This window comes from Melanostigma gelatinosum, assembly GCF_949748355.1.
Source record: "Melanostigma gelatinosum genome assembly, chromosome: 22".
Lineage (NCBI taxonomy): Eukaryota > Metazoa > Chordata > Actinopteri > Perciformes > Zoarcidae > Melanostigma > Melanostigma gelatinosum.
In genome coordinates this window covers 8847627-8874011 of record NC_136655.1, presented here as the reverse complement: position 1 = coordinate 8874011, position 26385 = coordinate 8847627, and the positions used below count along the sequence as shown (strand labels likewise).

General features: G+C 43.4%; 1 protein-coding gene and 1 long non-coding RNA gene across 4 annotated transcripts in view; both read left to right on the top strand.

Moving 5' to 3' along the window:
- Positions 1 to 26385, top strand: part of grm8a (glutamate receptor, metabotropic 8a) — a 158800-nt gene that overhangs the window by 7883 nt on the left and 124532 nt on the right. The window lies entirely within an intron of this gene.
- LOC306795927 lies at positions 20789 to 21886 on the top strand. Its single transcript, XR_013773019.1, has 3 exons — positions 20789 to 20901; positions 21260 to 21443; positions 21794 to 21886. It is a non-coding gene; the product is annotated as an uncharacterized lncRNA (long non-coding RNA).

The following is a 26385-nucleotide window of genomic DNA, read 5'->3' as shown; positions in this document are numbered from 1 at the left end:
TGGGAAGTTGAAACAAGAGCACCCACGAACACTTCACAGATTTGAAAACGCATGCCAGTACGACTTCATTTTAATAAATGTGAGTGAAAGTAGGACAGAAGAGAGAAAATGAGACAGGGGGGGGGGAGGGATTCTCTCTGAAATGAGGTGCAGAGCGTTTTGGGATAAGTGTCTGCTGGTATAAAGCTGAAACTCAAAAGTGTACGTTTGATATGGAGCGATGATTACCAGCTGGGGAGGTTCATGATGATTGGCATTGAAAGAAGCAGATCTGAAACAAGTTTACTATTCAGATTAACCTCTTTAATCTGTTTTCCCTCCACAGTCGTGTCATTTTCTTGTTTTTCTCTCATCCATATTCTTTTCCATCCCCTAAAAAAAAACAAGGCAGACGAGGCCAACGGCGATATACAAGAAGCAGGGCAGTAAAGGTGGTCAAGAAGGAGATGGAAGGTCAGTGAGGCGGTTATCGTCGGAGGAAAATAAGTTCAGTGAAAGAGCAGCTGAAGGCTCGAGGGAAAGAGACGGGTTGCGGGAGGTGTTTTTACATCTCGCAGCGATGTTGCATCAGATCAGAGAAAGCAGGTGGGAGGAAGAAGAATAAAAAAAAAGAAAGAGGTTCAGTGTTTGACGTTTCCACGTGCCCGCTTTCCTGCTCTCGGCGTGCCTCGATCCATCTTTCTTCTTCTTCAGCGGCTGCTTCTCTTGTCTGCTCTCCATCTCCTGCTCGTCCTCCTCTGACCGTGTTAATAGCTGCGGCGTGTTATTCATGAAAGCAAGGCCAGAAGACATGGAAAGAACATTCGCAGGAAGCCATTGGTCCTCCTGCCAAAAAAAAAAAACACCCCATATATTTTCGGGGGGGGGGGGGCATTGACAGGACGCGTGCATGCTCGCGTGTGTTAAAATAGATGTACTCCTTTGGAGATTTATATAGAACATGACACATGTTGGATATGACACTCTTTCTCTCACTCATTCTCTCTGAATAAAATGGGAGAGTTCATTTATGTATTGGGCTGGTATATAAGTGTGATATCGGTTTGCTCAGAGTTGGGAGCAGTAGCGTGTGTGTGTGTGTGTGTGTGTGTGTGTGCAAGAAAGACGAGGGAGAGAGAGAGTGCATTACTTGCAGGGTTTTGCCAATTACCCCCCCCTTAAGCTGGAGGTCAAGGAGGACAGCAACGGAAAACATTTCTTTCTTTTTTCCCTCTTTAATCGGCATTCATTGCCTGCCAGTAACAGCCTCCCTCCTCCTCCTCCTCCTCCTCCTCCTCATCACTCTCCCTGCCTCCAGCATCCCTAAGGTCGTGCTCAGACCGACATTAGCATTGTGTGAAAAAAGAAGAAGAAGAAGAGCCACAAGGCAATGCAACAATATCCAGCAATGTGCCGCGTTGGCCCAGTCACATACGTACAAGGATTGATGGTGTAATTCTACTGCTTGCCTCACTATTGTCCACACAGATGATAAAATACGTGTTGATAACTTCAAGAGTTGTCATTTTCTGTCTCACGGTATTGTAAGGCACTGTGGCCGTGTTTCTATTGGCCAACCAGCCACATCTGCACAGTCAAAGCTCAACAATGGTGAATAAGAGTCGGATGAAGATTGCACCAAAACAAGCAGCACTTGAATTTCTTTGTCCTGTGTACCTTTTAAAGAGACTGGAAGATAAATGATTCACTGAATGGAAGTGTCTTTTCCCCCATTCCTACACCTCATGTCTATTTGATTTTGCTTCTTCATCTCACCACCCCTCCTGCTCCTCTCCCACCTCCCTCCCTCTCTGGCCTCTCTCTGCCTTCGCCGGCAGCGCTCCTCCTCGGAGGTAAGGCGGCGCTAAACGGCGAGTGAGAGAAAAGAGAGAGAGAGAGAGATGGTATGAAACAAAACAAAAGATGAGGACGACAGGCGATGCGAGATCATTGAGGATGAAAAAAAAAAACATGCCGGGAGAGTGAAAAAGATGGAATGAGAGATAGAGAGAGAGAAAGGGATGTGTATTTTTGAATAATCACAGCTCTGACAGAGGAGAGTGCGACCTCTCACCTCCCTCCACCAAGCCCTCATTTTATCTCTCTCCATCCCTGGATCTGACTTCACCTCCACACCCTGCATCCCTTCATCTCTCTCTTCCTCTCAAGGGCTCCCTTTCTTCTCTGTCTCGCCATTTCATCACCTCTTCTCCAAACTCTGTCTCCATCTCTCCCTTTTTACATCTCTCTCGCTCTCTCTCTCTCTCTCTCTCTCTCTCTCTCGTTTGGCTTTGGTGAAGAAAGAGAAAAAGGGGAGGCTGTTAAGCGATAGGGAGTAAAAGACAGACAGCGACGGACAAAGTGAAGGACGGACGTGGCTAAACCTTTAGACTGTTGATTAGCAGCATCATGGACTTTTTTTGAAACAGCTGGAACTTCGTATATATGTCTGCGAATTTGGAGCATCCCGTGCACGTAAAAGGACATACATGTGTGTGTTTTCATGCACACTTGAAGGCTAGTTTCATCACCAGTGTATCCAACAGAATCCATGAAAGTCCAGTGTGTTTCTCCTGCCTACACAGTCTCAGGGAAGGTCAGATATTGGAGCTGGCGGGTGGTGCATTTAACTGTGCGGAGCAGCCAGTGACACAGGGCTATTATTTTAAGTACGCTATTATTTTTCATCAAGACAAAAAGCTGTTTAATGGTGCACAGCTATATCAATAAGAGCACATGTGTAAGAAGGAATCAACAGTTATCGATGCAAGTTTCTCGAAAAAAACCAAACACACAGCAAGTTAACCTTTCACTTCCTTCACAGTCTTCTTCCTAATGAGTCCGAATCTTTTTACAAATCCAAAGCATTGGGAATTCTATGTTGAGCACTATATAGTGCACTGTACATCATGCGACCTGAGGATTGTCTGAAATGTTTTTTTGTTTTGTTGGTTGTTTGCTTTTATGACCATAACTCTCATCCGGCACTTTCTAAATTTTGCCATCTCTGCTGTTGATGGTAGTTAGCGCCCGGCTAGTGACCATCGATTGATGCTCTGTGGGATAATTGGAGTCTGCAATATGGGGTATAATAATTCTCAGGGCGTTTTTTTTTAAATTTTTTATCCCATGCACCATCTGCTAAGGCCTGTGCCACGCTATGCAAAGAAAGATTTCCGGCAGTTTCAATATCAGTCGGTCCTGAGAAGAGATCCAATCAGGCAGATTAAGTGAAGACAGAATAAAGATGTAGTCGCTGTATGATTGCAATAGTCTTATTTGTAGTGGTGCGTATATATTACTTGTACAAGTACTCCTGGAAGTAGCCTGTTCTTGGAAGTCAGCAAAGTTAACTTTTTGGTCATCGCCTCCGCCGGCCTGTCGAGATGTGACTCACGGTGAGTCGTGCACAGCGCCTGACTCCGCCGTTGACTCCTCTCCGGTGCTGATGGGGCGTTGAGAGCTGGAGCTAAAATTGAGGGGTTACGTGATGAGAGAAACCCTTGAGGCTTTGGTATTTTGGGATGTGTTTGATATTTTCGACGCGACGTCTCTGATAATTGGGATGACATTTAGAAAAAAGCTTTGATGCGTTTCCCCCTCGTCTGTCAGGGAGCACGAAGAAAGAGACGCGGAGACAAAAAGCGCTTCCTCTCTATGGGGGCCGTGCTTTGCTTTAGCTGCTCCAGAATGTCCACCAGTTATTCCAGTGACATCACTTTTATTTAGACTGTCACTACATATCTCTGGATGCACGTGAAGAAGACAGTGTGCAGGAGTTTGTTTGTTTTGTCTCCCCGATGGTATTGTCCTGCGCACCTGTCGACCTACTGGTGTGCAAACGTTTGCTCTTTTTTATGGTAGAATTTAGCAGCCGCCACTTTTGTAATTGCACTTTTATGTGTCTGAAAATGTGCAGCATGTCGTCTTCTGAAGCCAAACAATATGTTCAACTGTTACTTCACTGCCTCACGGTCACTACTCGTCCCCCCTCTGGGAGTCTGCTGGGAGAGTCTTGCTGTTTGCACACACTCCTTGTAAGCTTTTACTTTAGTGCTTTGAAGTTTAAAACACAGATCGCCATGTCATCAGCTACTTGGTCATGAATAACGAAATAGACCCTTTAAGCCATTTTGGATGCATGCCTTTTGGTAGCTTTTTGCTGACCTTTTTTTAAATGTATTTTAGGAAAGAAGCGGCAGACTTACTTTGTGCTGCAGTAGCAGAATGAAGGGAAGAGGATCTGTAACCAGATGTTTTCTATCATGAGTCTTTCTGGTTCATCAAACTATACTTTCTAACACTCTCTCATGAAGGTGACATGTAGGAAAAATCAGGTTTGAAAGGGGTGAGGTCAGTGATTCTGACAAAGTAACCTTAACATCTACTTCATAGCAATTGAAATGTACAGAATGTAATGCTAATAATTGGATTTGCCTACTTCCTGAAGATGGAGGAATAGGTTCATCTTTGTTTTTTCCAACCTGTTCTTATGTCGTGCACATAATTCAGTTTAATGGCATTTGCCTCATCCTCTGGAAACAGATGACACAGCTTCTTCTGAAGGTCCGTCAGTGAACCAAAGCCTGTGTGTCATAATACCTGGTGGCGAGGCGATTGAGGAAGCCCTAGAGGGTGCTTACCACTGCTTAACTCCATAAAAAGCAGCTTTGCAACAATACATAAAACTCACCGAGTGCGTTTCCCTTTGCCGTCTCAGACTGCTGTTTGGTTGTGGTGAGGAGAGGGTTTTCGTGTGACGTGTGAGACCTTTTGGTCCTGCTCCAGAGTCTTCACCAGGTTTATTGTTTGACGGTTCACGTTGTAATCTAAACCAAAAAGTCCAAGCATGCATTTAGTAAAAAGTTTCCCATTGATTTTTTTTTTTTTTAATTGAGTGTGAGGATTACTGCAGATGGAGACAGAATTTAATGCAAAATATTACAGCTGCATCTGTCTCTATGGGCATATCCACACCGTATCCACAACTTTCCGGCCTTGGTGCGAAAGTTTTTAACTTTTTAAAATCAAAAACGCAAACGTCCACGGTGCAAAAAAAGGTCCTTACAGCCTGAATTCTGAAAATAAATGATCTGTTTTTCCACCCTCCGCTTTTTCCAAAACTGCAGCTCAGGACTGAAGAAAGATGAACACTTGGAAAGAGGAGCCATGAACGTAATTCAGTTCCAGTTAAATATCCAGGTGCTATCTCACAGATACGGGCTTTCTCATATCTAAGCCCACTATTCTGTATGATGCCAAAACATGCTGAGAAATAAAGCACGAAAAAACAACCCTGGATGAAAAGTTAGCAGAGATAGAGGTACACAAACTTAAAGCTTATAATTAAACCTGAGAGAAAGACGTTTTCTAACTTGAACCGACAGTTATATTTTGGTGGCTTCTCGCTTTCTTTTTTCATCCCAAGACTGTGATGCTGCCGTGAATGCTGTCGCGTTAACGCGATTTATTTTGAGGGTGAACGCAGATGTGTATTTGTCGGTAGCGTGCCGAAATGTTTAAAAACCGGGTGTGAAAATCGCAAGAGACACACCAAATTTCGACAGAAATAATCTAAAAATGTAAATAAATTCTGCTTTTGGAGGTGTCAGGGTACAGCTCAGTGTCGGCTTACGTGTTAAAACGGCTAAGAGGAAAATAGAAGCTCATCTTGAAAAGATGCAGACACACTAGTATTTTCCAGTCACATGCTGGTGTATATGTACGACTGGACAAGTAGTACTTGCTCGGTCAACCTTCTCTACACACCATACGGGTTACACGAACAGTCTGAGCATTGATGAGCTGTTATCATCGTCGGTACCTTGAAGGAGAATTATGGTGTAGCTGTAACGGTCTGGAAAGCTGCACATCTTATCTCCCTGTAATGGACAAACCCTCTTCACCCATATGGTCTGACGTATGGATGGTGGGAGTGTAAAGTTTAAGTTGGAGTATGTAAGGATATAATCAATGCAATACTTATAACAATGCAAATAATGTAGCTGTAAAAAGTACAATATTTCCCTCTGAAATGTATTGGAGTGGGAAGTACCATCACATTGGACAGTAGACCTTTTTGTGATATATATTTGTTAAGGGTCCTGCCTGACAAACAAAACAAAGAAGTAGAATTTCTCCTCCGCCTTTTTCTCAGTGATTGTGTGTGTTTTTGGACTGGAGGTGTTTTATGTGTATCTGTGATATCGAACAAAGTACTTTACGAGAAGGAGGATGTTCAAATAGCTTTTGGGTCTTTGGGGGGGGAAATATATATGCATGTGTGGTCATATATCTGCACACCTGTGTGTGTGTGTGTGTGTGTGTGTGTGTGTGTGTGTGTGTGTGTGCATATTTTGCAGTATAGTGTGATGATATAGGTATAGTTCTTTTTTTACTCTTGTCAACACTGCATAGAAATTATATCACACTATTTTTAAGTGTCTATTCTGCCATGTACTCATGTAGCCTATGTGTGGTTCTAGCCACATGATTAAAACCTATATATGTATACTCCTGTGTGAATTAAACACTTGACAAATGGAAAGTATGATCTCAAAATCAGTGAAATTATAAAGATCACAATGAATGTTGTCATATAAACACCGTTTGTTCATCAGATTCAACGAGTGGTAATGTAAAAGCAAAAGTGCATTCATCAAATGGTATTCCTTAAATATTTCACATCAGATTTTCTGAGAAATTTGAGCCAGTGTGTGCTTGTTATTATCAATTTAGACGGCGTAATAGTGCATCACGATACCTCGATGTATGATTTCATCACGATGTCATTCCATTGAAAGATATTAAATGATCATATTGAATTATTGCCCTTCCCTATAGGACTATTACGGAAAATTACAGATGCACATTTAATATTGAATCCACATTATAGACACAATTTTAATAAATATATCTAATTGTGATTACTTTGACCCACACTTCAAGCATAGTATTGTTCCTTGTGTGTGTGTGTGTGTGTGTGTGTGTGTGTGTGTGTGTGTGTGTGTGTGTGTGTGTGTGTGTGTGTGTGTGTGTGTGTGTGTGTGTGTGTGTGTGTGTGTGTGTGTGTGTGTGTGTGTGTGTGTGTGTGTGTGTGTGTGTGTGTGTGTGTGTGTGTGTGTGTGTGTGTGTGAGAGAGAGAGGGGGGGGGTCTGGTCAAGAGGCCCGAGGGGTACTGATTCATTTCGAAGGCGATTGGCAATAACACTGCCTTGAGATATGACTCTCTGGGTAGGGGACACACACACATTCAGGCTTATGAAATGTGCTCTTACATAAACAAACAATAATTGCGGCCAGATACAGCAACATGTGTGCATGCATATATATATAAAAATTGGGGGAGAGTGAAACATTGAAAGAGACACACACACACCTACCTTTTGGTTGGCAGTGCACTATTCGTGTGTGTAGACTCCTATTGAGAGAGACATGGTGAACAACAGAGAAAATGAGAGGAAGACGTGTCAAGTTGAGTCCTTGTCAGGTTTCTGCAGCTCAAGCAGGTTTCTGGCAGCTAGAGACAGCAAGTGTTGAGTGTGTGTGTGTGTTTGATGGTGTGTGTGTGTGAGAATGTGTGGTTTAGCACTAGGTGCAGCGAGTTGCCATAACCAACATATCACGTACAGAATTAGCTGCCACCTCAGACTCACCACTGTGACAGTGAAAGTTATCATATTTCAAAAAAGAGAGAGAATATAAAACAAGGACGTTTGAGTATAATTCAGTGTTGATTCATTTCAGTTCAACTGAGTTCAATTGAACCAACCATAATTTACCATATCTACAATTTAAATTGTATCCATCTTGTTGTGGCAAGGATGAACCAACCGGCACCACCATGAAAATAAGTCCTGGACTTTGTCGTGTTATATTCCAGACAATAAATCATGCGCTTTTAGTTTTTACTGCTGTATTTGAAATATAATTCCTGACAAACTAAACAAACAGCATTTAGAAAACAGTTGTGATACTACATCAGAGTTGTACGAGGAAGGGCATCCTGCATTATTTAACAGTAGCGTTTGACATGGCAACCCCTCATATACACAGCAATAGAGTGGCACATACGGGATAACAAGCTATATGAAGCAACCACAGACTCTATGTAAACTGCTAATTGCCTAAAATGCGTCTTGCTCAAGGACTCTTTGACAGAATTTCCAGCTGCTGATAAAACCATTGACCATCTGAGTGGTTAATCTATGAATCTACAGCTTCAGGGCTGTCAATCCGACCACCTCACTGGTCTGCCAAGTTGTTTGACAGATAAAGAAAATGTTGACAGTGTTGACATGACTTTGTTTGTTTTTGCGTTGCGGAGCCCTTGGAATGAGACCGGGCTGTAGTGTAACGGTAACATGAGCTGCAGAGAGCAAACCGTGGTACCGCCAGCCGCTGTCTTGACATCTGTTGTTCCTAAAGTCGTGTTATTATGGTATGGATAGCTTCTGCAATCTGCAACCACATGGCCAGCCACCAAATCCCACACACTGGCCCTTTAAATCACTCTTTTGCTCAGGATGAGGTAACATGCCCAGGACTCCTTTCCTTCATCCAAATGTGGTGTTTCCCTGAGCCATGAGTAGAGATGTGCAGTCAGACCCAGTGCCAGCTATGCCTGTATCCATTATAGTGCATAACTCATAATGTGACTATACTCGTATGCGTCTAGAGGTTTGAAGGGTGAGTCATAATATTTCCATTTTTTCTGGTGCATACATTTCAGAAGTTACACACATTTTTTAAGAGTTGTTTTTGCGAAATGTATTTCTTCCGCAACATAAACACCCCTTTATTAATGTCGTCCGCCTCCTCCACAGCACTCTGTTCCTCCCTCCATCTCTCTCTCTCGCACACATTTCTAATTTGGTCCCCCTCTTTCTTCTTTCTTCTCCCTCCATCACCTACTCCCCTGCTCTCAGCGTCTTGCCTCTTGTCTACACTCCTCTCCTGTCATGTTCAGGGACGGTAATGGAATGAAATATCTCGCTCGGGTTAAAAAATGGATGCTGTTTTCCCTTCCAGCCTCTCATTCCTGTCTGGCAGTAATTATGGCTGTTTAATTGGGCCTATAGAGGCTCTGAGAGAGAGGAGAGGAGAGGAGGGAGGACTCCGAGTGTGTCAGTGCTTCTGCATGTTGAAGAGGTTGTGCATGACTTGAGCTGAATACAAAGCAAAGGCGCCTCACAACCACAGTGTTTGTTTCAAACAAAGAAGTGTCTGACATTCAAATCTGCATATTGAGCACGAGATCGAACGAGCAGACGATAAACAATAAACAGCCGACTGTACTGTGAGTACTTGCTAGTTATCTGGCAAGCTTGACGAATCAAATAGCGGAGTGTTTGTAACTAGATGACGTGGATGAAACGGATATTTAAAGTGCTTTTCACAAATCCGTGTTCATTAATTGGCACAGACCAGTGCCAATTAATGAACATAGTTACCCTAATAACAGTGATTCACAGCCTCTCGCTTTGCCCAAATGTTCTCCAGTTGACCACTATTTATAGACGACATGGTGGGTGAGTGGCTGGACGGGTTGTTGGACGAGGGAAAATGTCACACGTGGGAAGGAGGGAATGGAGTAGACGTCCATTTGAAAAATTCATCAGTCGCTCCCAAGTACAGTTCACCTCAAGTGTCTTATTTTACAAGGCTTCCACACGCTACAATCCCTTTCCCCTTACTTGTTCATCCACTCACTGGTGTGCAGACGCGTTACCAGTTTCAACTCTTCACACTGGGAGTAATAATTATATCCTTGAACAGCAATTCAAGACAGTTGACCATGTTGTGGAGAAATGAAAGAAGGGGAAACTTTTGTTGAAGTGAGCTAGCGAGAGAGCGAACCACGTGTGGGTGGTTTGGGGTGAGAGGAAGAGCTTGTTGCACTACAGCTGGCGTGTGCGCCCACGCAAACACAATCCTGCACGCGCACATTCTCACATTTAAACTCACTCCCAGACGGTAGTGGACGTCGCCCATAGGCCACCGTGAAGCCAAAGGGGGGGGGGGGGGCTGGTACCAAAACCAACCGTCTGTGACAGTGGTCTGTAGAGAAGGTCACTCTCTGCAGACGCACACACGACATGGCAGGCACCACCGAGGCAAACGCACAGACCCACAAACACTCGACCTCACACACACACACACAGACCCACAAACACTCAAACACTCCGTCTATGAGTCAACAATAAATTGGATGATGATTTTATATTCCACTCCAACAACAGGCTTTATGACAGATGTGCTGCGGACGGGCGCACCGAATTTGACTTTGGCCCCGCGATATTTCCGTTTTCTCTCTCGGACAGATTTCGACACGCACCTGCCCGCTTCACTAACTCCCCCAGTGTGACATTGAGACCCCCAACCTTCAGGCAATTGAGTCCGATCAGCTTTCCGGTTTCTTCGCTCCGTCTTTATTGTTGCCCCCGACATTCTAGTTAAGCTGTAGAAGGGTTAGTAGATTGAGCGATACACTTTACCTTCTGTCTCTGAAACCATCTGTTTTCTGATATGAGCTTTTATGAGATAATGGGAAGGAAGAGTCATAAATGATTGAAATCAAAAAGGTGTGAAATAGGAGGCGTAGCCGATCTCGGTCTATGTATTTCGTTGTCCAACCATCTAAGAACATGACACTAAATGTCTGTACGATTCTGAAGGGATTGGTTTTACCTGACCAGGTCCTGGTTTTGTAAAATGTTTAAAGTCTAAATGTATTCCAACTTCTATCTTCATCCCTCTCTCCTCTTTCTCCATGCTTGTCTCACACTCTGTGCTGTAATCCACACACTTCCCTTCTCCTTTCACCCATTTTTTCTCTCCTCCTTATTTCTCTCTTCAGTCCGTCTTCCCCTCCCCGTCTCTCTCTGTCCGTCTCTGTCCATCTAACGGATGATGATGGCTGCTTGTCCTCCTGAGGCCGTATTTATCTGAGGCTGTTAGGCTGTGAACGCCAACATCAAGCAGAGTAGATGAGCCTTGAAATTAATTTTGGAAGAACAAGAAATAAAAAGTTTTTTTTTTTTCTTCTTCTACATCATTTTCTCCTCTCATGTCATCATCTACATCTCATACTTTGTCTGTCTCTCTCCCTTCACCTGTCTTTTATTTCTTGTTTTGGCAAATGAGAGTTCCCGCTCCCTGTTTTTTTTCAGTCGGAGCATGAATGGTTTGTGTTCCCTCCTTTTGTCGTGGCTAATCAATTTGAAATGGAGAAAGAGAGAGAAATATGGAGAGAGAACACAGGAGGGAAAGGAGAGAGGAATGGTATGCTTGCGGAAGTAATGAGATGAGTTGAGTTGAAGGACTTCGGGTTTGGAAATATGCTGAGATCAGAGCGGATACCCAGAGGGCCATTTGGGGGCGTGCTAGAGGGACTCTCGGGCGTACTACAGGTGCACTAGGGTGTACCAGAAGGGAACTTGGGTACAGAGGTCCTTAAGTGGAGGGGCACTCGGGCAAGTAGTCGGGCACTTGGAAACACCAGAAGGGCACTTGAATGTACCCAAAAGGCACCCAAGTCACATTGCACTTTACACCTCTGGCCATGCAAGACGATCCATCACATGCAGTTAGCAAGATCTAACACCATAGTTTGGCCACAGTATTTTTGAACAAATCTGTTTTACTGTGTAGACTTTTAAAGGCGTTTACCCACAAAGATAAATCAAATAAGCTTAAACTGTTCGAAGACTTATCAGTATGTTTTCTTCCCAGATTTGCTCACAGAATTACCAAAAAAATGAGTCGGTCACACTTGAGTGTGCTTATGCTTTGAACCATCCACGCTGCATTCTGCGCCGAGGCTGTATCCATCTATCAACATAAAACGTGACCTTTTACAATGTCACATCCGCAGACATCATGGATTTATATATCTTTTGTACGATGAACGGGCTCTAATATGACTGTAGAACATCAATGTAGCGCATCCTCAGTTGTCTATTTATGCACAAGAGTTATTTTTAATCAATTAGTACAAGCAGGCAGATGCATCTGAACGTCCTTTTTATTTAGAAAGATTTACTTAAGATTTCAGGTGTAGTGTATTTCTCTATGTTCAGTGCTAGGATGGTAAGAGATTTATTGATATGAGGGGGTAGGGAGTTAAGATAGGATGGAGGGAAGAGCACTAAACTGAAAGACAAGAACTGGGGAGAGCTGTAGACGAGAGAGAGAGCAATTGAAGGATGATAAAAGAAGAAAGAATGAGGGAGCTGGAATAGAAAGCAGTGAAGGAGGTGAAATTGAGAGAGAGATGCAGGGGGCATAAACCTCAGCTGTCAAGATCTCATCAGAGGAAAGTACAGCCTCAGGGTATCACCACCTCCGATAAGTAACACTGGATTAACCACTAGTGTATGCACACACACACACACACACACACGGTCCATGGAGAGTGGAAAGGTTTATCTACCAGCACATTAGATGGGATCTGTAGGCTTATTGAATGGTTATAGTTAATTTGTGTGTGTGTGTGTGTGTGTGTGTGTGCGTGTGCATATCAGTTGACTGACCTTGCTTCTTGAATTCCGATTCATTGTCTTGATGACTTTATTTTTGTGATCTTGTTCAGTTGCTTGTATTTAAACCGGATTTATCCTTTTTGCATTCTTTGGGTACGTTTTGAAAAGTTTTGTTTAAAAAAAAACAAACGCATGGACTTATTTGATGAATACATTTCAAAGTATATTAAAAAACAAAAGGGTCATTTTGGTACGAGTACAGAAACTCTGGTAATGTCTTGGAACTAGTTCATAAAATGTTAATGATACCCTGCTTGGCAGTCATGGATTTGAGTGTCTCACTTCTACATGTTGGCATTTGTAAAAGCCTTTTGGGTCCAGTGTTTCTTTCTTCCTCTCTTTCCTCCTGTCGCTGGAGGCGGCGGCGTGCCTGTAGGGATGTGCGAACCAGTCAAAAACACTCTCGTCACCGCATACAAATGCTGTGTGCGTGTGTATACCTGCTGCGGCTTTGTATTGTTTGTTTCCCCCGGCACTCCACACCACTTGGCGTTGATAAAGATTTATCTAACGCGCTGCAAACGCAGAGGGGCGAAGAGAGGCGGTCAGCCAGAACAAGGAAACCAGAGATTCTGTTCCACAAGGCAAGAAAAGAAATTGTGTGATATGTTCGAGCAGACGATATCTTGCTGTGGAGGCCACACACCGGTCCCCAACACACACACACACACACACACACACACACACACACACACACACACACACAATGTTTGTGCAGTCGAGCCAAAATGAATTCATGCAGCAGGTATACTTGCAGATTTATTCTTCCTGATGTCTTCCTCACATCTCTCCAATTTCTTGCTCACTTCTGTACCTTCCTTTCACTAACATATCCTCTCCATTTCTTTAATATCTCTTTCATCTTTGCACTGCTGCCACGATCTCTCGCTCTCTCTCCTGTCTATCTCTTTGATTGTGTGTCTGTGTATGTGTGTGTGTGTGTGTGCATTATTGTGCTCGTTTCTTTTGAAACATCCCACAGTCTGTTGTAGTCCAAGCTGAATGAGAGTCATATCGTCATATCCAAGTCATGTCGTCACAAAAGACTTTGAAGCTGTAAATATTGTCTCCAGTCTTTCATTCTCTTCAGTACTGCTTGCCTTTTAATTGGTTTGGCTACACCTCTTTGAGTGTGTGTGTGTGTGTGTGTGTGTGTGTGTGTGTGTGTGTGAGTGTGTGAGTGAGTGTAGGATGGGACTGACTCTGACGGTACATTTGTGTGTCTTGAAAGGAGGGATCCGTCAACTGTCAGCCTGTGTTTTCTACCTGCAAGTCAAGTGACTGCTTTTGACAAATGTTGTCTGTCTTAATAGAAACCCGTGCTGTCCATCACTGACTTGGTGTCTGCCCACTCTCTGTAGATACACGTTCTATCTCCCGGCTCATTTTGTTTTGCAGATGTTTTTTTTTTGTTTTGCAGACACAATCTGCTCCGTGCCTCCTCTGTTGTCGCTTTTTGAAATACATTCATTTGTATTTCTGGCTCTTCTGACTCCCTTTTGACACGCTGGCTCTGCGTTTTGTCACAACCGGTTTGTTGATCATATTCATCCATCTGTTGTCGCTGATCTCATTTTGCCGACCTGTCTGTCAAATATAATTGCCTTGTTTTAGTTTCAAACTTTTCAGGAAGTTGCTGACTGCGCTTCTGTCCCAATTCATCATGTAAACAGCCACTAAGTCATTAAAAAACAAACGCCTGATAACCGCTGTCCATTTTTATAAAATACAGAATATGCCAAAATGTAGTCTTTTCTCATGCAGTGAAATAAACAACATGAAGTTGGTTATTTTTGGGACTGTTAGTTGCTCTGATCTGTGGTTGGGAGGAAAAGAGTTCCCTCAATTTCCATCATCAAGCCTGCTGGTACACACATCTCCTTATCATAAGCACCTGACTGATGGTGGATTATTGTTGCCAATACTGATATTGGGGAGTAAAAAATGAAACGTTTTTTTTTTTTTTTTTGCAATGATCCCTCACATATGTGTGGCAGGATATTTTACAGTTTAGTACATTTTATCATCCAAAATGACATCAGTGCAAACTTCAGAGGGAATTAGAGATGCACCGAAAAAAGAAGCGCGAGCGTGGAGTATAAAGAGAACTGGATACAGCGTTGGAGGCGGCGCCTGTGATCCAGAGTTTTTTTTTATTGCCCTTGTGGTCATGGCCCTTGTGGTAAGTGTGTTCATGGAAGTCAGGCACAATGTGCAACCTGTCCACAGTCTGGACACGAGCAGGACCCCCGACATCCCCGACACGCCCGAGTGACTGTATTGACGAGCTGTAGCCGGTTAGCCACCTCGCTAACAGAGTGCATGGTCATTGTTTCATCACTTTCCCGGCAATGTATTTCGCAAACGAGTTAGCACTTTGCTGTGAAGACGCCGCTTGACTCGGCACCGCCGTCTGCTCAGCTGTGGCGCTGAGAGGCCCACGTTTCCCATCATGGCTGCCGAGTGCACGACTGCGTAGTTTAAGCTTGCTGGTTTTATGTTCCAAAATGCGAATGTTACTTTTTTGTTAGCGTTTGTAATGTGTCTGTTCAGACCATGTTGGCTTATGTTGGTGATTCTTATGATTGTGCTGGTTTCTAAGCGTTTACTGAGGACTTCTTATCAAGCCGATTTCATGCATTTTGTGGATTTGCACACAAGAGAACCGAGTAGGAACACCAGAACTGACCAAATTTGGCCGAAATAGTGCTTGGCTAAGATGGAAAAAGATGTTTCAATTAAATGATGATGATGCAGCATTGGCTTCTGCTTCCTTTTCTCTCCTTTTGATGTCCGGCAGTGCTGATGCAGCACAGTCTTGCATCAACAGTCTTTGCCATCTTAGCGTTTAGCTGTTCCACGCCATCTAGTCTCCTCAGTTGATCGGTGCAGAATTGGTGGCCTTTGATTCCGAATCAAACTGAACAACAACGGCTGTTTCAGGCACGTTTACAGGGTTTTGAAAAGGTCGAGAGCTCAAAAAAGGTGGTGATGAACGCACACGTCCAGGAAAAGGTTGAGTGTCGTGTTTCTGCCTCCTCTCTTTTTGCGCTGTATTTCGGTTTTATGGATCTAGACCTCTAGGGCGGCTTTAAGTCAGGATTTTAATCTTCAAACTCGCCTGCAAATCTTTCTGGCAATTTTTGAACAGACCTCTACCTCAAAAACGAACTCCGAAGTATGCGTGAAAGGTATTTTAGCAGTATGGGGTGACTTGAGAGCTCCTCTATCAGTGTATTCCCCAAAAGAATTGGTGCGAACAGCAATTACATGTCGAATATTCCAGATATCTGTTGCACAGCTGCACTGTCTCTCTTTTCATGCATGTGTGAAACATATTATCCAGCGTCTCTGGACATCTGTGTTTGTGTGAGCTGGATTTACTGTGTGGGAGTGTGTCTATATCTCCATCTCTGAATTAACGCTGGAGACTTCAGCCAAGAGAAGTGAGCAGATGTGCAGGAAATTCAAAAGTGTGTGTGTGCAGAGGCCACGCAATTATCTTAGACCTACATCAGATACGGGGCTGGAGCTCTGCCCTAAGAGCACCTATCGGATGAGGCAGAGAAACACACATCCCATCACCCTGCCACTCACACGCACACACACTCAGCCACACACACACCCCATCTCGGAGCTGAGCTACCGGGTGCCGGGGCTCGGCTAATTGAACATAGCTCATTGATTGTCTGGTTACCTGAGATAGGAAGCGCTTGGAAATCTATTGCGACTGGCCACAGGGAGATGGTGATGTTGTGCCCGTGTGTGTGTGTCGCGGAGGAGACAGATTTCTGGGATTTTGGACGTTGACGGTGAGACGGAAGCGAGCCCAGTGTGTGTGTGTGTGTGTGTGTCTCTGTTCCTACAGATAGATTTCAGCTCTTGCCTATTCGCGAGTCATAAAGCCAGGCGCATCGTGGTGTTTGTCTGCATCTTGTAACATTCTACCGACAACGGGCACGGATGCATGAAAACAATCGTTCAATTTCCATCACTTTGCACAACACTGACCACAGAGTCTGGACCTTCACATTCTCGGTGACTCATTCAACCCCCAAAATAGTAATAATAAAACCCCCAAGTGTTTTTCAATCAAACTTGTGAATGAACTTTTCAAATGAAACCGCTTCACGAGCAACAGCCTGAATCCGAAGCTGTTGAAAATATGGGTGAGAAAATCAGACGGCGTAGGGAGGGAACTTCCTCCTTCCTGTTTGGTGACACAGTGAAAGCATTCACATCTACCTACCCCCAGGAGCGTGGAGAGACAGATACAAGAGTATCTCTGTCTAAGTATCCGGAAGTGTGTGTGTGTGTGTGAGAGAGTGAGTGAGTGGGTGGTGAGCTCTGCTGATGGGAACAAGGGATGGGAATGAATGAATAGAGGGGGTGATGAGAAGCATCTCTCTGCAGATTAGGACAGATTGTTTTCCCAATAAAAAGAAGAACATTCTCTTCTTTCTCTTAGTTATTCTCCCTGGGAGACAGAAACCGACTCTGAGGGTCAGCTGTGGGAGAGGGACTGCAGGGTGTCTGTGTGTGTGCGTTGGTATCTCCGGATTGTGAGGGCTTTTCACCTGTTTACATACTTACTTTGTGAGGACATGCTGGACTTGTGAGGACAAAGTCCATGTCCTCACAAGTCGCGCACTGTAGAGGCACTTATCAACACGTAACTAACGTCCTCCCGCATTTTCTCCGCATGTCTCAACAACTCGGTTTCACCAGAATTCTAGTGTATGCCAGTGTGTGCGCCCAGTGTATAATTTAGATTTCCACATTTCTTTTTATTTTTTTATTTTCCCGCGAATGTGTATCAGTGTGTCGTCAATCATTGGCTAGTATTAGGCAGACTGGTCATTGGCTGTACTCGAAGTCAATCACACACTCTGATCAGTGATTGGCTGTTCTCGAAGTCACTCAGGGAGACGCTGGTCAGTGATTGGCTTCTGAACCTGCGGTCAGGTTTCGCCCTGACGCTGAAGAAATGAGTCTGGATTCGATGGACGTCTTTTGTGGGCTAATACGGACTTGGAATTAACTTTACCGAACTGGTAAGTGAAAGTTTTAACGATGTATTAACAACTAAATGCATTTAGTGAAGGGCTGTCTTTTCGTTGCTTTGTAAAACAAACGTCTCCACTTCCTCGTGAGCCTGGACCGTCTCTGCACCAGGTGGAATCAATCCGGCTTAATGTTCAGCTGATTCCACCGCAAACTTTTACTGCACTGTAAAAGTCTGCGGAGGAATCAGCTGTTATTGGAGCTCGTTGTGCTAGCAGCAACTGGCCAAGCCAGTTAGCTGTAAATGCTTTTCCGAGCTACGACGAGCAACATTTATTACCGGTATATTCGCTAATGCTAATCGCGGTTAGCATTTCCCCATTGGAGGTAATGTTAAAATTAGCTTAGAAGCTAGCGAGTCGGATTTAGATAGATAGGTACTTTATTCATCCCCAGGGGGACATTTGTATGTTACAGCAGCAAGACACACCAACAAGTAAAGTAACAGAGTAACCAAAATATTAAGTATTAAAAATAATATCCATTAGAAATAAGACGTCTTAATTAGTGACAGCTGATATGACTTAAGCCCGGTGACGTTCGTCAGCCCGAGCATTCATAATTATTGTAAGGAATAATTAACATGGACATGTGATCAGACAGTCTCTTCACATATATTATTATTATTATTATTATTATTAAAAGGTGATCTGTGCAACTTTGTTTTTCAGGAAGTTTGTATCAAACAATATGCCCCTGTTAATTATCCAACTTTGAAACCTAATTTAATTATTGCTATCCTCACTATAAATACAGATTGGTTTAGTACTGCAGACTCAGCATGTTCTCTGGAAATTATTGCAGCAAAGATGGCGGCGAGAAGGAGAACAAAGACTCCTGATCGGGATGCCATGGACCACATCATTCTGGCCAGAGACTAATCTTTTCTGGAAGGAAAATTCATTGACACATTTAAAGGTAAGTCTTTCATCTCATATTGTTTGGACACCACTGACATCATAGTTAACTCGCAGTTTTGTACATGTTGTCAATTGACAAGTTACTATTAACCAGTGGCGGGCCGTGCATTTTATACCTGGGCCTTCACTGCTGTCCTGCAGCTGAAACACAGCTACGGTTATTATTTGTTTCATGTTCACTTGTTCTGTTTTTCTGACTGTTTGTCTAAACTGTTACTCTTGTAAAGCGGCCTTGGGTCCCCTGAAAGGCGCTATATAAATTAAAGTTATTATTATTATTATTATTATTATGTTAAAATGAAGCTCAACACCTGTAAATACACAGGTATACGACAGAGAATACGACGATTCAGTCACGGATATTCTCATCTCTGCGAGCGCCGAATTCACAATGCTCCGCTAGTTCGTACAAAGCCCTGATAAAAGTCTCAGCTTTCTCTCCCGGTATTTGCACGCGCAGATGGAAACATGCACGTTCGTGTATTACATTCCTTCTCGGCACAAAGTACTCATTGAACTTTCCAAGCACCCGAACAAAATCATCTCTTATGTCCATCTTCGGGAAATGCAAACAAACGGAAGATGTTCTCCGACTCGCTTCCCATAGCGTATATCAGGCTGTTCACCTGCACGGCACCATCTTCTTTGTCCAGCTTGGTGGCGGTTCTGAATCTCACAAAACGCTGCTTCTACTCCGGCCATTCTCCTGGCTTATCGAAGGAAAAGTTTGTCGGGGGATTGAACTTTGTCATGTCTCCGCTTTCACTTCTGACACCATGTAAATCAATGCAATAGAGGCTTCTTAGTTTGCTCAGCTGGTTTTAATGGATCACCGTGTCTCACTTTACATACATCTGGAACTCCCGTATAAACCCCAGTATATGCGCATTAGACTACCGTATATGACAGTACCCGCCTATGAGTGCTTTTGGGCGGCGGAAGGGTTCATGGCAGCACCCCCGCTGCTCGTTCAGGACAGTGCAGAATGTACGAGCTTTAACGTCACAGTCAAAACACCAGAAAAGTCTCCAATAACACCAGAAAAAGTCGCTAGATTTGTCGCAAGTAGCTTTTGGCAAAAAAAAGTAGCCATGAGGGTTTGGAAAGTCGCCGGATTTAGCGAGAAAGTCGGCAAGTTGCCAGCACTGGCTAAATATGTCCCCAGAGCAACATTGGACGTAACAATAATTCCTATCGCATATAAAACCAAACAAAAATCCATCTTCATAAAAACAAGTTGTAAAAATAATAATATATAAACAAGCATATTAAAGCTACTGCAGATGTAAAAACAAACGCATTTAACTTAGCAGAGCTGCTGTTCACTATCTAAAGACAAAGTGCATCCTCCTTTCTTTGTTAAAGAGTTTAATCTCACGGTTGTTCAGTACATCCGTGTGTTTTAGTTCCAGTAAGAAGTCCTTCTCCGTTCATGGACGCCAGTGAAGACAGTGGAGTCTCCCAGTTGTATTTCTTGAATACGTTTTAATGCGTTTGAGGCTGAAGATGTCTGCTCACAGAGGCAGCAGATTTTGGGATTGTCACCGCCCAACACGTCACGCTAGCCCACTGACCAATCACGTACTTGTAGGCCAGCTAGCAGCTCTGACACGTCAAAGAATACGCCCAACATGTCAAACTAAAGATCTGATTGGTTGAACACGATGACAATCAACAATATCGTCCCCATTCACTTAAACTGCAAAGAGATTCAAGTGAGAGTCTGCAGGCCTAGTCTTCTACCTAGAGACACAGAGGTGAACGCTGATTGGATGAAAGCTCTACTTAAAACAAGCTGCACTGGAAGCAGAGCAACTGAGGAAGACAGTAGCGGTGCAATGAGAACATAAGATAATGGGAAAATATGTTGATAAATTAGAATACATGTAGTGTATTTATGAAAATGTTTTAAATTATAAAATAGCGATAACTTTGTGATTCTGTTTAGGCCAGCAGAGAAGGCTTTGAAGGCCCTGATAGCCCACCACTGCTGTTAACAAATACATGCAAGTGTAGAGCTTATTGTATAAAGATCTGTGCTGATCAAGCAAATGTAAAATCTGTACTCCAAATGTACCTGCAGGGCACAAATAACTGTGGGCGGCCCACCCAGATAAAGCCATTGTGTGGTTAACTTTGTTAAGAATTTGCGACCTACATTCCATGTTTTTGCAGGATTTATTTCATTCAGAAGATAAGCCACGAGTAGCGTTAATTGCCGAACAAATAGTTAATTCTTTCCTTGCTATTTTAGGGAGAGGTGTTTTTACACGGGAATACATTGCACCATCCAGTTTTGTGATGGAGTACCGTGGAATTCTGTCACGAACTACAGGTGTAGATGACACAAATAATCCCTGTGTGTTTGATTTCATCTGGAATGGAACACACTATTGGTAAATTAGCTGCTTGTTGATTTACTGAAATGGATTTCTTTTTATAGAGTTATTTGTTGTAAAAGAACAAATCAATCATCAGTTCAGATTCAGAACAAAGATGGTGTATGCTGCATGGTATACTTGTATCTATTTAGTTTAACCAGGGCCTCATCTTGTGAGTGTGAATTTCCCAAAAGTTATACAGCACAATGCGTGGGAAAATGTAAGAGTGGTGCAGTGGTATATGTGTACAAAAGGTTCCTGTTTTACATATAAACCAAGGTTGGACAACACAGAAAATATTTCTGTCATGACATTTTGAATGATTTAACCCCAGGAAAGCTTTTGAGTTTTATCTGGGCTATTTGTCTTACAGCATAGAAGAGGATGGAACACTCGGACGACTAGCAAATGATAATCACAGAAATCCCAACTGCAAAGTTAAAAAAATAATTTTCAAAGGAAGGCCACACTTGTGCCTGTTTGCTATAAAAGACATATTTCCAGGCGAGGAGATAACGTACAACTATGGGGCGTCTTCTTGGCCATGGAGATCAATGGTGAGTTTATGTTCTCATGTTCTCTAAATGATAGTGTGTGGTAACTGACGGGGCAACAGTGTTTCATTGTCTCCTGCTTTTCATTGAACTACTTGGCTGATTTATTCAGATCATATTTTATTCCCAGACATTACAATGTCCTTAAAGTCCCAGTGAAACAGAGGTGTAACTTATTTTTCTCAGTTTTCTGTTGTCATTGTGTATAAGACTAGAGTACTCTGTAGGCTAGCTGATCCACTGTAAATGTACACACCTTCATAACTGCAACGCCTCTGCCTTCACACAAGTCTTCCTCAAACTTCTCCAGAAGTTATATGACAACAGCATATATTTTCTCTGTACAATCTTAGGCACCTTGTAAAGAACCGTCTTATCCTGAACCCAAGAAAGGAGTTCCATTCTCGTCAGAAAAAGAAATGGTAAGTTCCTTTTTGTAATATCGCAGTCGCATGCTGTTTGGCTAGAATGGGGGGAAACAACACCTCCATGACACATCCGCCTACTTCCTGGGATGGGATGTATTTCATGTCTGCAGTGCACACCGCATGCTAACAGTGAAAGTGGCAGTAGGTATTTAATCAGAATAGAATTTACTAAAGTGATTCCCGGGGAGAATTTGGGTTTCATCGATACAGTTTTGCCCATTTAGAATAGAAAAGTACACAAAGACAAATTATAAGAAAATAGAAAAAAGAAATATGCAATATACTACAACAATAAATAACATATATGGAAATAAGAAATGTGTAAAATTATATAAACTACAATATAAAACAGTGTACCTGAACCAGCTGAACCAGGATGGTCCTCATAACTCAGGGTCTTGCCATGTTTGTGTGTGTGTGTGTTGGTAATGTCCCTCTGAACCAGGATGGTCCTCATAACTCAGGGTCTTGCCATGTTTGTGTGTGTGTGTATTGGTAATGTCCCGCTAAACCAGGATGGTCCTCATAACTCAGGGTCTTGCCATGTTTGTGTGTGTGTGTATTGGTAATGTCCCGCTAAACCAGCAGGGTCTTCATAAGTCAGCGGCATGTTAGGATCCGCCCCGTCCCAACAGTCCTGTAGAATGTCAGGTCTTAATATCTCCAGATTCTTTGATGAGATATTAATTCTGAACAGTGAGGTTTGTTCCCTTTATCATAAGGACCAGTTTAATACTTATTATCACTGTCTACGACTAAGGAAAAGGTGCGTCTCCATATACCAGGGTTTGAACTGGTATGGGTGAAAAGCCCTCATAAACCACCCGCGCCCGTATAGGTGTGTGTGTGTGTGTGTGTGTATACATCTGTGTCTGTGTGAAACTGCTTGCTTTTGCATATTCAGTCGCAAAACATTGCTCAAAGTCTCGTGACTTTTTCAGTTTGAGATTTTCAATTCTTTATTTAAATATTCGACACAAATCCATCGACTATACCGGAGTCAAAATGCCGGAGCTTCGGCATTGCTCGCAAACAACACACACAACCCATTATTATCTTAGCAAGCCATATGTTTCTATTATTACCCACATCTCCGCCTCCTAAATGACCTTTAATCAATGCAATGATCAGTGTGTGTGTGTGTGTGTGTGTGTGTGTGTGTGTGTGTGTGTGTGTGTGTGTGTGTGTGTGTGTGTGAGAGAGAGAAAGTGATGCATAACACAATGTTTCTGGATCACACACATTTTTGTGGCTGCACACGGAGACAGTGTGGAATCCATCAGCTGCATTATCAGTGTGCCACAGCTGCACTTTTTTTAAAAGCAGCGTGCATCAGTTTAATGATGCAAACTGAGAGCAGGGTAAACGGCAGCATCTGGGTCTGTGTGCACGTGCCGCATGCACTGAACATGTGCGTGTGTACTTTGTAAAGACCGTTGACTGTGTTCTTGTTCTGCTCTTCTCTTCTCCCTTTGCAGGGAATTCTCTTTTGAAGAAGGGCTAATTGAATGCATCATTTTATCGTCAATCTATTTTTTTTGTACTTTCTACAGATCCCAGAATGAATCCCATGTCTCCAGAGAATGGTAGAAACATCAAAGTCAAAGCAAAAGTGCAACGGTTGTTGTTTTTCTGGAGCAAGTCAAAAACCTCTTTGTCCTGTTGAGCCAAAACACACAGCAGGTCTTAGCTGTTGCATTCTGGTCTGTTGAGCCAACTGAACGTGCTCTGTGATCTATTCCCTCTCTAAAATGTGTATGAGCTTGATCCTTCACTGTGTTTTTAAAACACAGTTTAAATGTGAATTTCTCTTTTTCAGTTTAAGTTTGTAAAACGATCTGAAATAAATCAAATCCACCGACGGTTAGGAAACCATCATTGCCAATCGCAGAAGAACTTTCCCCTCATGTGAAACATCTGATTCCCAGTAAGCAGATGCTGTTTCAGTGCTGTTGAGCAAAGCACCGAAATGCCCAGAGGAGCCGGGGGAAGACCTCAAACATGGCCAGGCTTCCTGCTAAAGCTGTCTGGTTAAATAAAGGTTGAAGCACTTCTTTGCTTTTGGTTCCAGCGTTTGAGCATGTAATCCCCTCACTTTCTCACATTCATATTTCATTACCCGCCATCAAATATGAATGCAGTTTTGGAGACATCACATGCCCACAAACTGACCCACGATACCACTTTAGTGCCAAATCAGTTTTCACCTTTCAGCACTGCTCATGTACTGACTATTTAAATCCATTGCATGAAGATATGTTTTTTTTTAATTGAAAGGAATCATTTATTTCACATTTTATTCGTTTTCTTCCTCAAGAAACCCCCCCAGAAATCAATCGGAAGTACTTGAACACTCGTAGAACGACTACTCCACAATGTTTGCCAACTTTTCAGTGCCAGTCCTTGTTATTCTTGCCTGCGTATCCCTCGCTATGAAACTATGTTCATGTTTCCGACTGTATGTCATTTTTTGCTTTATCCAATATGCATTTCGATGTGTTTATACAGGCACACTGCTGCCAACTGTTTGCTGGCTCTCCAGTGCCAGCACGTCGGTGCCAGTCTTTCGCAATCCCCTCCCAGTTGCCGTCCCTGTGAACGACTTTGTTTGGTTTTTTGTGCTTTTATATGATTGTATTTCATACAATTAGGGCGGTTTGTTATTGGCTGTCAGACTCGGCACTGGCAAGTGTGTAACTCAGTGTCGGGCTGTCTCGTTGCCAGCTTCATTTGTCTATGAGCTCTCTGTGGACTCGTGAAATAGTTTGTTTTGTTTTCCCACGATTTTGCTCAACAAAATATGTTCTTCTCTTTAGTGCCAATATGTGCTGCTGTTACCCTTTGACCCCCCCCCCCCCCGCGCCCTTCTACAATCTCCATACCTTTCCCAGAAGCAGTTCATTTTGAGAATGTAGTTTTATTTCCTGCATCTTGGCAAGATGTGTTTTAGATATTAAAATCTATGTTTTTCCTTTGAACAGGAGGAAAACTGTTTAAATTGAGAGTAGACAGAGACAGTGGGAGTGGAGGTGGAGGGAACATGTGGTGGCAGCTTATGTTGACCTTTATGGCATTCTAATAAAAATGGTCCATATCTCCAATTTGAAGCAAGAACAAATGACTCAAGTCACTCATTTAGATGTAAACTATAAACCAGCTGGGTCAGACACCCCGCTCTGACCGCCCATAATCCTCCTCGTCTCATTCGCCCAAGCAGCGCTTCAGCTCTGATTTAGCGTTGCACCTCTTCCCATTCCCAATCTCATTCATTTCCCTCGTTCTTTGTGCCGCTTGGTCTCGAGGGAGCCCACCGCCGCCCAGGCTCCTCTCTCCGCCAGGTGATTAAGATTCTCTCTGGTGCTTCTCAGGCGTTCTGTTGGGCTCCGCAGGGCTCCTCTGCTGGTGGATGGTTGTGCACTTGAACACGTGTCATGGCAGAGTATTTTCGTTCAAATAAGACGATCTTCATAAGGCTTGCTGATACTTTTCAACTCATCCCTTGCTTCACTGCCTCATAGTTCTTTTTTTATTTTTTTCGAATCATCGAAAAAGTCTGCTGAGTAACATTTTGTGAACAGATTTCTATTTCCTATCTGTGTGTCCGTGCGTCACTGAGAGCCAACTGTCTGCTCTCCGTGGTGTTCCCCATGTATCAGCTCTGTGCATCCTGTGTCACACAATGAGGGCAGCGTGCCAAGGGGATATCCAGCCTTTGCCAGCTCGGTGACCAGTCAGTTATTGGTCATTCACCACAGGGTTGTACCTGAATTTGCAGGACGCGCGCACACACACACACACGCGCTTCCGCACGCACGCAGACAACAACCACAAAAGCAACAGAGCGTGCAGAAAGGACAAACGCACTCGGTGGTGCCGGATGAAGCTCGTGAAGAGGAGATTTCCGCCCTGTGCTGTCGGGATAAATATGTGCCATACATGTGTGGGTGTGTTTGTGGAAGCACTGTGGTTTAGTCATACTGCAGTGCGGTTGTTGTGTAGTCACAGTGTGTATCTGTGATTGCGAGAATTTATCCACTATACTGCCACATTGTACTGTAGTTGTCTTTCCAATAAGTGTACTATCCTTTGAGCCTGTGTGTGTGTCCATGCAGTGCGTCCCCCTCATGTAAAACCTCTTCACAGCAATTTTAAATAAGAGGAAAATCCAATTCGTATATCGTCTTCAATATCGTCCTCTTCAGCTGTAGGAGGGGAAAACAAACAAATAAAAGCAAGTGCCAATGCATCCTAATGCCTGCCCTGAGTAGCCAACACATACACACTCATACACACACACACACACACACACACCTACACACACACACACACACACTCATTCGCGCTCTCATTCCCTCTTGTCTGCCAGCCTGCCGGCAGAAGTGTTTGTCTACAAAGGAAATGGAATTTGATGATGGAAGTACCCTTGAAGCGGAGACGCGCGCACACACTCATGCACGCACGCTAGCACACACACACACACACACACACACACACACACACACACACACACACACACG